Source organism: Haliaeetus leucocephalus, unplaced genomic scaffold (assembly GCF_000737465.1).
Source record: "Haliaeetus leucocephalus isolate CR32 unplaced genomic scaffold, Haliaeetus_leucocephalus-4.0 Scaffold184, whole genome shotgun sequence".
Classification (NCBI taxonomy): domain Eukaryota; kingdom Metazoa; phylum Chordata; class Aves; order Accipitriformes; family Accipitridae; genus Haliaeetus; species Haliaeetus leucocephalus.
In genome coordinates, this window is record NW_010972620.1 from 10,880,235 (window position 1) to 10,893,346 (window position 13,112).

The 13,112-nt window shown below is 48.2% G+C and overlaps 1 protein-coding gene across 4 annotated transcripts in view; it reads left to right on the top strand.

Moving 5' to 3' along the window:
• Positions 1-13,112, top strand: part of LOC104830128 (ligand-dependent corepressor) — a 65,891-nt gene that overhangs the window by 45,804 nt on the left and 6,975 nt on the right. The gene's annotated exons all lie outside the window — the stretch shown is intronic.

A 13,112-nucleotide genomic window follows, 5' to 3' on the forward strand; every position in this document is an offset into this window, starting at 1 on the left:
TACTGAAATGCTGAATACTAAAAAGTAGGTTACAGTAAGTGGTGTATAATGGAACCCACGTGAGTTTAGGCATTTCTGCTAACCTTTGTGTTCAGCCCTAGGATGATTTTGAGAGTGATGCATAGGGATTTCTTAGCTTTAGGAAAATTTAAGAGTGCTGCGTGCTCTCTAGCCCAGGTTTCTTTTCTCCTGAGAAATTGCTTTCTTAGTTTGTGCTGTTGAAAAGTAGGTAATTTAGGGTTTACATTTGCTAATATAATTTTCAGTGCCCTTTTTTTTTTTTCTTAAAGATCCTTAAATAACTGTTACATTGCAAACTAACTATTGTATTCCTTGTATACTAGTACTGGTATTAAAAACAAAAAGCGAAATGGTAAGGTAGCTGGGTGTTGTCATTAGTTTAGCTTTACTGGGCAAATCTCTTTTAAATAAAAAACTTGGTTTGACTAGAGACTACATCTTACACTTACTCAGGAATAGTGAGTCTTTATGTGTAAATAGCTTGAAAGCCTTGTGCTGTAAACTAGCATTTATCATATTTTTTTCTGTATGTCTGAATACATCTGTCAAATCTATGAAAATAGCCTTTGAAAGTGATGAACCATATTCCCATCTGCTATTCTTTAGGATGTATTACACTCTGCAAGCTTTTTCCAGAACATTTTTAATTGACACTCTTAGTCCTGCAATTATCAGAAATACAAAGTTTTTCTGGTTTTCCTGGAGGACTTGCTGATGGTCTCACACTGTTAAGCTGAGTTTGTTCAGACTTAAAGGAACACAGTCTTGAATTCTTCTTTTATACCTGTTTTCTGTAATACAAACACGTATCATGACAAGAGTGCCAAAGATGTTGCACCCAGACCCAGAAAGAAGCATCCATGCCATTGTCATGGAAGTAGAAAGGAAACCTAGTTAGCCCTTTTAGGCAGCTTAAAAAGTCTTATGCTAATTTACCTCAGCTCGTTTTGACTCAAGATGGGTTTTGAGCTGCTCCATTTGTTTTTGGAAGAGGCAGCTGCCTCTGCTGAACCTGCAGGAGCATATCTGGTCACTGTCTGAAGTAACAGATCCTTCATGGAGTAGCAGTGGACTATACCCCCACATACACCTGGGTCACTTTCTACTCTAGCAGATGTGAAATGAGGGGCTCTGATGATGCTCCTTTGTGAAAATGTGTGCTTCTGTAAAGGGAAAAGCAGAAGGCTTCATTCAAGGTCACTACCTGCAAGTGCTGGGATTAATGCTAGACCTGAAAGTAGCAACTCCTTGACCTCAGCATGAAGGATCTGAAACACTCTTGTGTTGAAAATCAAGTTAAGTTTTGTGAGTGAAGCTGATTTAATTAAGGAAATTCCCAAGCATCACAATTCCATCTTGTGCAACCAAAACCAAGCCCTCATGTCATGGCTGCTCAAACAGCAGCAGTGCAAAGCTTGCTCTGGCGTCCTCAGTAAGGCGGATCACCGGTGGCTTTCTGCCTGAGCGTGCTGAGCTCTCTAATTTCCTAGAGGCATGACAAAAGTGGGTCTGTGGGGAGGGGGAGGATTTAAATCCCGATTGGGGAAGATGCTTCAGCAAATCACTAATTCTTAATCTGCAAACTGGCCTCTGGCAGATGCCCAGCCATGGGTACTTGCTGAACTGTGGTTTTAACTGGAAGTGAGTAGCAGGTTCATGGACCTACTTAGGAATGTGATTCATGGACAGAGGAGCAGAGGTACGGACCAAAAGCAGTTTCAAAAACAGAGCTTGAAGCGTTAGGGGCAAATCCAGGAATATGGAGTTTGATACAATGAAGATGGTGGAGAGATTAAAATAAAACTTGATATTTTTAATGTAGTTATTCTCAAGATACTTTAATAGACGTTACAATGCTGGAAGGATCCCACATAACACCATTTGTGGGAGTACTGTTTCCCCTGATCTGGTACATTTGATGCAGACTCTGTGACTTAAAATCCAAGATGTTCTCAGTTGTCTAGTAGGAAATTCAGAAGAAATCTGAATGACTTCACACTTGTGAATTATGAATTAATTAAGTTCCTTCTTGCCCACCACTCTGAAAACCCCAGACAACACAACCTTTAAAAGCTCTCTTTTAGTATCATGAAGAGGGAGCACAAAACATTTGCATCTTATTTTTACAGGTCACTCAACGCATCAAAACTTACAGGTTCCATTTGAAAGAGAACTTCTAAAATCTTCTCTTGCCTCCTCCTCCTATGCAGGTGTCACACAGCTCTGCAGGAGGTCTATTCTGTACACATTTGACTAAAAGGCACATTTTTTTACGAGATGGCTACAGCTCAAATCTCCAGGAATTGTTTAAAAGCTCAGCTAAAATTAGAAGTGCTTAAGGTATATTTCAGCATAGAAATATAAGCACTGCTGCCTGAAAATGCAAAGACTGCCTGCCCGTATGGAAATACAGCTGCATCTCCCCACAGCACCGACCAGAGTCTCGGGCTCTAACCTTCCGAGCGCCCACAGGAATGCTGTGAAGGACAGGGCAGGGGCTTCAGCTGCAGCTGGTGCGAGAGCCCGCGGTGGATCTAGTGACAGGCTTCTCCCAGCCCGTGCGGAGGCTCCTGCCTTATCTCCCTTCCCGCTCTTACCTGGGCTAGCTCAATCACAGCTTGTGTGCCTACCTTTGCTGGACTCCTGCCTCCGGGTGCGGATCAGCCAGCCTCTGCTGACAGGAGGAGTGGTTTGTCTGTACAGGGTTCTCAGCAAACAGTCTGTAAAAATTACGGGGCTAAATAGGCAGTTTTGTTACACCTGCTAAGGTTTGGGTTTTTTTGCTGGCATGCACCTAGATCCCTTCATCACGTGTCCCAGATCCCTCCTGCCCAGCTAATAAAGCGTAGGACTTGCTTAACTCATTTCGGAATGACGTTCCTCACTTTGAAAGGGGCTTTTATGGTTTCCTTTCTTAAAGCTGAGCCTTTGACTGTGTTTTTCTTCTCACTGAGCTTTAGAGGAAGGCTCTGACACTAATCGTTGTGATTTACTCAGACTCTGCAGGGGAAAAATGACCCTCGGGGAAGCTGAACAGCTTCCCCACACATGTGAAGGGGTTTTCATACACACAGCTGATACCTGTGCTGGGACCCTTACTGCAATCTAAGCCTCAGGTGGCTGCTTGGAGAATCTACTAGTTTCCACCATGTTCCCCTTTTAGGTGAAGGTGGTGGTATAGTTTTTTTCATGTTTTCAGAGGTGCTGTGGTCATACATGGTGTCTTCCTCAGATACCTTTCAGGCCTTTAAAGCTGTGTGTGAGGTGTTAGCAGTGGTTTAAAACAAACTATTTGACTTTGAAAGGAAGCTGTAAAAAAAGGCACTGTAGGATTCTGCCTCTGCATAAGAAACTACCATAACAAATGTGCTCTGTTTGTATGGAAATACAAGTTTTCTTCTGATTTCTAACCATCAAACATCAGCCCGGGATGTGAAAGTTAAGCCAGTTTACTGGGTGCCTGAAGTGTGTTCGCTAATAACAAAGTTCTTGTTGGACCGTGGTGACAGCTACCTAACCTCACTGCTCGCTAGAGGTCTGCCTAGCTGTAATTCGGTGAACTTTTCTGTTGTGTAAAAAAAAGTAGGTTTTTGCTCCTGTTTCAGGGCCTGTGTTGGCTTTTCTCTAATAGACAGACGCAAGTGTGTACGGTAAGGGGGACTGCTCGACTGCTCTTTAATTCTAGCCTTCTTGCCTACACCTGTCCTTATGTTGGTGCCTTTACTTCTGTTTGAGTGTAGACTGGATTCCTAATTAATATAAGCAAAAATAACATAACTCTGGATTTAAAAGAAATATGCCTTGCAGCTCCTTTAATGATCGTATTATTAAATTAGGAATAATAATTAGTAACAAAACTTAAAATCAGTGTAACCTAGCACAAGGTGACAAAGGTAGTTGCTTAGTGCTGGGAAAGAGCAGGTTGGTGAGGTTTGGGTTTTGGCTGTTTCATCTGTTCTTTTATAGCTCCTGAGTGAAAAAAAAGACTTTCCTCACAAGATTAATAGGAGTAGCGAGGCCTCAGCAGGACAACAGGGAATCTGTCACTCAGCCTTTTGTGGGTCAAAAATCCCCACGGCATACGTGGTTTGGGCTCTGGCGTCACCGTCTGAACGTGTGAGTCACTGCGAGGAGGATTTTTCAGAGGTGGTTTTGCTGCGATTTCTGAGGATGGTCACATTCTGTATTTCTCTGGTCATATAAAGCACAGTGAAAATGCCAACATCCCCTTAGTGCCGCGGTCTCGCTACCACTGCGTGGTTAAGCGTGAGTTCATTTCTCTGAGCTTTCAGGGTTTGCGTAGTGCACTTACTGTTAATACGATAAAAAACGTCTGTGGTAGAGGAGATCTGTGAGTGCTTGATGGGCAGCATGTGCTAATGGGCCATCATTGCTTTAGTTTCCTCTGCGAAGGTTAGGGACTGATTTTCTTGCTGGTGGGAGCAGTGGGACCAGGGAGGTAGAGAAGTCAGAGGGAGGCAATCTGTGAAGGCATCTCGGGGGGGATCTGCCTGGCTCTGGTGCTTGCTCCTTCCTCGCTGTGTATGAGGAGTGATGAGTCACTTCGGCTTTTTCCAAAGGATCTGTTCCTTTGCAGGCAAAAGCTGTTGTTCATAAATTTTTTCCTTTTATTTTTCTCTTTATGGCAAACCAGCAATTGATGGGTTTTGTCCCCAGCATAAAGAAACAAACAATACCTATCATTATGCTGTGTGAAGGAAAATCACGCAGAGATAAAGTACATTTTAACGGTGGCATCCAATTATAAAGGGTAAACTGCCAAAATTCAAGGATGCTTTAAATACAGTAAATAACACTAAAGAGAACTGGGTGTATTAGTGGTAATGGCATGTTACATGCGAAGCAAGGTGTAGTTCCCTGCCTCAGTTTGCCATATAGCTGGATGAATATCAGACGCATGGGGGAAATGGGACCTTTTTTAGTGGACATTTGCTGTGGTCAGACAAGGTTTATTTGTTAGTCTTCTTTTAGTATTGACATGTGTGACAATGTAAATGAAGGAGAAAAATAATTGTGGGCTGGGATACCAAGGTGCCTGTTTTGAGAGGAGAATAGATTCTCTTAAGAGGGGGAGAAAGGACAATGGTATGTAATGACTAGGGTTAAAAAAAAAAAAAAAAGGAGATGATGTGAGGGATGTGCAGAAATGGAAGGATGAGAGGTTTGAGCTGAAGGGGAGGGGTGTGCATTAGCGCAGAGGAAACCTCTCCCTACTGGCATGCATAGAGACATTTCCTGCCTTATGTTTTGGTTTCTTAATAGTTATCTGACTATAAAATTAACCTACATCATTTAATGGTAGTTGAATGGCAGTTAAATTAACCCACTTTCAAAATAGAGCTTACCTAGCCCGTCAGCTCTGAGACAGCCTCATCCCCAGGCATCCGGGGCTGCAATCCACTCTCTCTGCCTTAACCTATTTCCCAAGCAGCCAGCCAAAGTGGTGCTTCAGAAACGGGGTTTGCTGCTCAGCCTGGCAGTTGACAGAGAATACGGACACGTATCAAACCACTAATTCAAATTTCACTAGGCATTTTTGTGCAAGGAGGTACGGCATCGGCACATGGGGAACGCTGCGTTAGGAGTTGTGATACTGTTTCTATTAACGCGTGGCCTTGATTATCTGAGGCCCAATTATCTGAATCTCCAGGTTATCTGAAATGGGGTCATATCCCCCAACACCTGTTAATTACACCCAAGATACCCTCTGCTCTCCAAACGTCTTCCGCTGGCCCCTCCCAAGCTTTGGTGACCAGGTTGTGCTGGGTGTATTTAGCTCTAGTGAGCACTCTGCCTAGTTGCTGCATTTGGTTTTTCATATCTGTGTCGGTGGAAAAAAAAATATCCTGGATATTTGCAGACTTTGAAATCCTTGAAGACTTCTAGAAGTAGGCAGTGGCTGTGCGTGGCAATGTGCCTGTTGGAGACGGGACCAGCAACGTCTGCAGAGAGGGCATCTGATGCATTTGGGTTTTCTTCCACCCCACAGGTGCAGCCTTGCAGTATAGGTGCAGCACAGGAAGGGAAGGTGGGATTTATCACGGCACAGCATATCCTGCTCACAAGCCTTCATTTACTGCAGACGAGTGCACCTTCGGTGGGGGGTTTGCCTGTTGGACCTCTGCAGTTGCAGTGGCTCCCGCTGACCTGCACGTGCATGCAGGAGGGCTGGGTAGGGAAAGCTTTGTCCCCAGGTTACTGCGGGACAGCCAGGGAGCTGACGGCGATGGGCTCGGGAGCAGGGGAGAAGCCGTACACCTGCCTCACCTTGGGTCCAGAGCCAGCGAGCGTTCCCAGCTCATACACGGGACTGTCAAAGATACTCAGGGCATCCCTCCCTGCTCCATAGGACTGGTCCCCGTGGTTCGTTCTCCTTTGCCTTAAGTGGGTGCTGCTTTTTTTAAAACATGTGCAAAGCTGTGAAAATCATTGTAAGAACTTTTTTTTTTGCCCTGCACACTTTTGTTATCTATCTTCTGATGCTGTCTGTTTTTCTATCTATTCTGGTCTTCTGGTGCTATCTATTCTTTCGGAGCACCTAGCTCAGGGAAGATGCTGAGTACTGCCTCAGAGAGAAACACTCGTGGTAATTTATTTTTTTTTTCCCCTTAAAGAGAAGATCCCAGATGTCCTTGATAATTAGAAAAATTAGCAAGGACAATTCTGGAAAGGCTTTGAAAGCTAGTATGTAGAATAACGTTTCCAACTTGATAAATTTCCCTTGGTTTTAAAGCAATAGCTCAGTGGTAAGATTTTTAATTAGTCATTAAATATTGTATTAGAAGTATCACAAGTGATGATAAACTACTATAGAATACGATTGGGTTAGTTACTTGGGGAAGGTGGGAGTGGAGGAAGCTATGACAGGAATATAAAAAAGATAAACTTATTTGAGGTTGCTGTTGTTTTTTTAATGTAAAATCAACTTTGGTTTGATTTTTATTTGGCTACAGGTGGGGAGAAGGTGATTTTTAATGTTTAACTACTTTAAAAATAAATAAAAGACACTACTCTGAAGGGTTAAAGGTCTGAATCTGTAATGGATGTCTGTTGTTCATCCAGTCAGTTGGCTTATTGTACAACCTGGATACCTTGACGAATACATGCAGCTGACAAAAACCCCAACCAAACAAAACCTATCTATAACTTGTTTCTTCCTGCTTTTCAGTTGAAATGCAAGCTCAATCCATCCCCACGTGCGTCACCAAGGACGGCGTAAATTCAGGGGCCTTGAGAACCCAGCAGCAATATTTCCCTAGTTATTTTGGCTGTGCTTTGCACAACTTCAGCTTTTAATTTAGAGAAGAAAAATGCTTTTTCTCCTTCCTAGCTGTTGCGTGGAGCCTCAGCTCTTTCTGTGCTGCTTTTCTGTTTTTTTTCATTGCAGCAAGAGAGAATTACTGTAGCACCCACAGAGGTGTGAAGGGACTCATTCATCTGTGTGGGGTGTGTTAGGTGCCAGGCATATTTCTGAGGATTGAAATACAGGCATTTAAACTGGCACATCCAGTGTCAGCCTTTAATTGGGGCTTTGAGAGATGAGCTCCAGAAAATCTGGCTGCAGTGGCTTACATGGCTGTTTGCCCATCCCCTGCAAGGGATTGCCACATCCCAGAGCGGTGCCAGCAGAAGGAAACATGTCCCCTCACCTCCACCTCTCAAAGCACGAGGTCTTTGCTGCAGCTATGAGTGAAGATGGGTTTGAGCACGATACTGCGTGTCAAATGGAGCAGGGAAGATGGAACGTGGGTTGCCTTTTGCTGCCCTGGGATAATAATTTCAGGCAGAGAGCTGGCAGTAGCCGTGGCTCCGTGTCCACTGCGGTGACATTGGTGTGGGCTGCCACTGAAAGACACGGTGCCACCTCCAGCCTTGGTCCAGTGCCTTTCCCCACTGGCGTTTGCTTTCACACAGCCGCTCCAGCAAGCCAAACCAGGGCTGGCAGAGAACGCATTTCCCTCTTCCACTGGGCAAGACCCTTGTGTGGCTCGGACTGCAGCCCCTCTGGCACAGGGGAAAGCGAGCCCATCTTTGGCAACCCACAGCCACAGACGCTTTCAAGCGCACGTTTAGCATGCAGGATTCACAATACCCCTGGGACTGGGGTCAGCTCACCTGACTGCCAGGGGTGAACGAGCTCCTTTTAGAGGCTGCTCCTCCTTTGCAATCCCTCAAAATGGCATTTCCACTCGCCCTGAAAAATAAATGAAGTGGCTGAAACCATCAGGGCTGGAGGTGCCACCTGAGAGCCTCGAGACACGCTGCCTCCGGCATTGGGGTCAAAGTGGGCACGGTCAGTGCTTTGAGTTCAGCTGATGGAGAGCATTGCTTGCAAGTTAGACTTTCTTCGTAGTCATCCACGTTTCTCAAATCTCTCCTTTTAGCCAGGTTTCCAAGGCACCCTTCGGCTTGGTGGGGTACTCCAGCGGTACCTCTGGTTTTGGGGGGTGCGAGGCAGTGCTCCACCAACTGGCACAGAGTCAGCTGTGTGACAGCAGGAGAGGGAAGGGAGATGTCATCCCCGTAAAAATACTAAATTGGATTTTATAAGTTTATAGCTATGTTTTGTTTCTTTTACAGAGCTATAATCCTGGTGCTTAGAGTGGTCTGAAAGGAACAGAAACACTTAGCCTTGAACTTTTGTTCTGCTGCTGCTTCTTGTGCCTCTGAGGTACAAAACATACCTGTAAACTTATAATCAATCAAACTGATGTTCAAGGGCTAAAAAAAGAAACCCAAAAAGGGCACAGGCTTCATGTTCAATAGTGAGAAACTTGGGGTGGGCAAACCAGAAGATTGCAGTTGGCAATCGGCAGGTTTTCGGAGACCGGCGTCCCAGGTAGGTTGGTATGAACCAGTTGATTTCTTTCTCCCTCTCTTTCTTCTCCCCCTTGCTCCCCACCAAAATACACTCTTGAATCACAGGCAGGCTGGGCTGCCTGTAAAGCTCTGTTTCTGGTGTTCACAAGCAGAACAAGCTCAGTGTCATCCCGGTGCGCCCGGAAAAGGGGAGATGCGGCAACCCCACCAGTGGGTCAGGGGCACAGCCGGAGCCAGCTCTGCAAGATGGGCAAGACTCCTCGGGTTGCACAGGATGAAATCCAGATAACTTGTCCTTTCCCCGCCATACTGTACATCCTATACCTGTGCAATCCGTAGGTGTTATGGGCACACAAACCACTGCCTTCCCCCAGCCCCATCACCCCCAACTGCGTGGCCTTTGTTGGAAGCCCCGTGTGTGTTCCCCAGCAAGAGCTGGAGGAGGGCTGACTTCAAACTCCACTAAGCAGTAGAGGCACAATGCAAACAAATGTATTGCAGCACGCAGCTATGCAAATAGCTTTAGAGCACAGCACGTTTTCCCCAGCGTTAATTGCTGCACCGCCAGGGTTGCGTAGCAACAGCTCCGTTTGTGTCTCTGACAGCTCCTGCCCCTTGATGCCTCTGACACCTTCTGCGGCAGGCAGGGAAGGAGGAGGGAACAGGGCTGCCCTGGGAAAGCTAGAAGGGCCAAGAGGCAGGGAGGGGCTCAGGTGATTGATAAGATTTGCTTGGGACACCCGGGTGTCCAGTGCCGGCACGGGGCGACACGTGCAGCAGGGCGTTGGGGCGCAGGAGCAGAGGAGCCTCCAGCAGCCGCAGCCTTGTGTAGGCAGCTTTCCAGGCTGGCGGCCAGAAAGGGCAGAGCTGCCATCTCCCAGGCTCTGCAGGAAAGCTCACTGGCAGGTGGGTTTCTCTCCCATCGCAGTGAAATCCTTCTGGGTACCCGGTACAGGTTTGTGACTGGGCTTGCAGCTTGGCTACAGGCGTAGGAGGGTCCCCAGTAAGCCACCTCTCCCCAGCCACGGAGCTGCAGTAGGCTTGTGGCTTCTCCAGCCCTTGAGAGAGATGACACATTCCTCATACACACCCAAACCTAAGAGAGCCTCAGGCCAAGCCCTGTGGGAAGGGGTGAGCGTGGGCACCGGGGAGAGGCTGCAGACGGTATGGGCAGCCCCGGGCTCCCTCACTTGTCTGCTGAGCCCAGCAGCTTCTGCTGGGCTGACCTGTCCCTCCCGAAAGGCAGGCTCTTCGGAGACAGGGGTGGCTGCTTCTCGAGAACAATTTTTCCTCCTGTTTAAAACCATGTTCCCAATTCCCATCCTCTGCGTTTGCCAGTCGGTCTTCAGCTCCTGCTGCGCCTTTGCCGGCAGGGATGAGGAGCCTGTTAGTAGCCAGCACCTTCCCCCGGGAAGGCACTTCAGCTCTGCAATCAGCTCACCTCTCCTCTCCTCACTGATAAGCCACGTAAATAAATAGTTTCTCTGCAACAGTTTACACAATCCGTAAGCAAGCCTGCCTGAAGCTGTGGAGCACTTGAAATAAACTCTTCTATTACACCTGAGCATGAAAGAAGCTCTTCTCCAAAACTGCCTTAAGTAGAGAGGATGCAGGCAATCCTTCATCCATCGGCCGCCAGGCAAGAGAGTGGCCATGGGCAAGTTTTATTTAGTAATAATAGCTAGAACAGACAGGAATGGTGGGAAATGCTGGGCAGCTACCAAGGCGCACAGATTACTGGGTCCCAGGGAGCACAGAGCTGTTTCTGGGAGATCTGGGGATGAAGAGGTACAGGCTGCGTCTCGGCACCCTGGGGGGACAGGGAGAAGAAGGACTGAGATGGGATCCAGCCGTGTTCAGAGCCCTGCTGCAGGTGACGGACAGAACTCTGCCTCAAGGTTATCCTTTGAAACGGAGAAAAAGGGGTTACTGCCTGCAGTACCCAAACAGGGGTGGGCTGGGGAAGGAGCAGATGAGCTCAAGGCGAGAAGTTGCAGCCTATCTTTGAGCCAAAGTGATGTGAAAGCAGAGGACCCTGAATACAACACGCCTGCAGAAGCAGCTGAACTGTGTCACTGAGTGTGAGATGAGTTTCCTAAGGACAAAGGGCATCAAGGCTGAATGGATTTATTTCCTTTATCAAGCAGGAAAAATATTTATCTCTGTTTTTTAAATTTACAGCTTGACAAGCTGTGTGTATCTCATATTGACTCCTTGGAGTACAGTGGGGCAAGTAAGGTGAAAACAGGCACCGTGGCCTCAGTCACACTTCAGAGGAAGAAACTAGTTGAAGGCAAGGCAGAAATGCCACCCTGGAGCCTTTAGGACCAGTGAGCCCAGGTCCCCTCTGCTATACAAGCAGGACACAGGTCTTTTCCAGCCCCGCACACCAATGCAAAGCAGGCTTGAACTGCGACCAGCTGCATTTGGCATTGCTACTGCAAGGCGAGGAAGGGTTGTGCCCGGCCACTTTGGTCCCTTCTCCCAAATTAGGGACTCTGTACGCAGACCCACAACCTCCTCCCTCACCAGGCATCGCCCAGCCTGTAGCTCGCCTTTTCTTCCTTGCCACCCACCCGGGCAACCGCTTCGCCTACGCCATGGGCTCTTCTTTTGCAGCCATTTGCCTGTAGCACCTGAAGGTGCCCTGGCAAGGAGGGAGTTGGCTGTTTTGCCACCGAAACTGCTTCCCGAGGTTGCCCGAGGAGCCCGAGGAGCGTGGCGGCAGGGTGGGCCGGGGCAGGGCCACACCTCTGCTGCTGCCGTTATAAATTCGGTCTTGCTGGGGGAAGATGGCTGCCGCTCTTAGGAGCTGGGCTTGTGTGCAGGCAAGAGGAAAGCAACCGCCCTCTTTGCAAAGGTGGAAAAAAAGTTGTGCTGAGCTCTGCCTCTTCGCAAAGCCCCCTGCTCCAAGCCCTCCTCTTGCAGGGGGGGTGAAAGGTTTTTTATCATCTCCTTTGTTATTCAGCAGGGCAAGGGGAGGAGCTGGGCTGTGTAAGAGATCCTGGCTGACATAACCCTTCCCATGCAGGGATCTGGAGAGGGGCCAGGTTGTACCTGAGCATTTTTATTTAAACTAATCCCAGGCATTGCAAATTGAAAGTCATCACAGCGCCAGGTAGAACCAGTTGAGACCGTTGCTGAAGGGTGTTTTTCTTGCCCGGGTGTAGTAAAGCAGTCTCGAGGTACGTTGTTTATCGCTAACCCCGGGAGTATGTTCTGGAGGTGCCGGAGCACATTTGGCAAGCCGAGCTCGCTCAGCCTTTCTGGGTGGTTTTTGGGAAAACCCTGCTCAAGAAGCCTTTAAGGAAACTGAGTAGCCGTGATTGAGAGGCTCAGCCTCATTATGCTTAAAAATTTGGGCAAACTGGAAAGCAAAGGGCTGGCTAGCAGATGCTCATGGCAGTCTTGGCTGCAGCCTAGCATTTCTGGGTGAAGAGGAGACCGGGTGCCACCTGGCCAGCGTGGGGTCCGAAGCGGCCCCCGGGCACCTTTCCCTGCCCTTTGCCGAGTACGGGGGCAGACCTCACGAGCCGGGGGGAAGCAGGGTTGCTGGAGGTGCCTCCCTGGCACTTGTCAGTTCAAAGAAAGCGGCCAGCAAGCAGTAAGTAAGCGGCAGGTGAGGGCTGCCCGGGCCGGCTCCGGCATGCCGGCTGCCACCGAGCATGGCCGGCTCTGGTCCCTGGCTTTCCCTCCTCCTCTCTGCCGACGGCTCCTCTGAGCTGGGGCTCTTCCTCCCTGTCTGCCTGTCTAGCCCTGCGCCTGGCAGCTTGGGGAGGGAAAACCCACTCTGGATAAAGCTTCTTTTCTTTTCCCAACCCTGGCTCTGAACCCTGCAATAAGCGTTGCCCTCCTCAGCCCAGCTGAGCAAGTGAGGTTGGTGTCCAATGCTGGGGGGGAGAGCAAGGGGGGAGAGCAAGGCTGAGGCGGGGGGAACGACTTTCAGTCCTCCGGTACAAGGCCAGGAGGTGCAAAGTGCAACTGTTACTACAAAGCAACCTGGCGTTGCTGGCAAAGATTCTGTGCCAGGCAGCATGGGTGCCAAGGCACGTAGCCCCCTCGGTGTGGCGAGGACTGGGCAGGAATCGCCTGTGCTGCCACTGGGAACAGATACGGTCTCGATAATAGCACCTGGCATGGCACTCCTGATGAGTTCATGCAAACACTGAGTAATTATCCCTTAACCTCTCCACCAATAAGTCCTAATTAATTGCCTCTGCCAAGCAGGTAAATGATAATCGTCTCGGTTT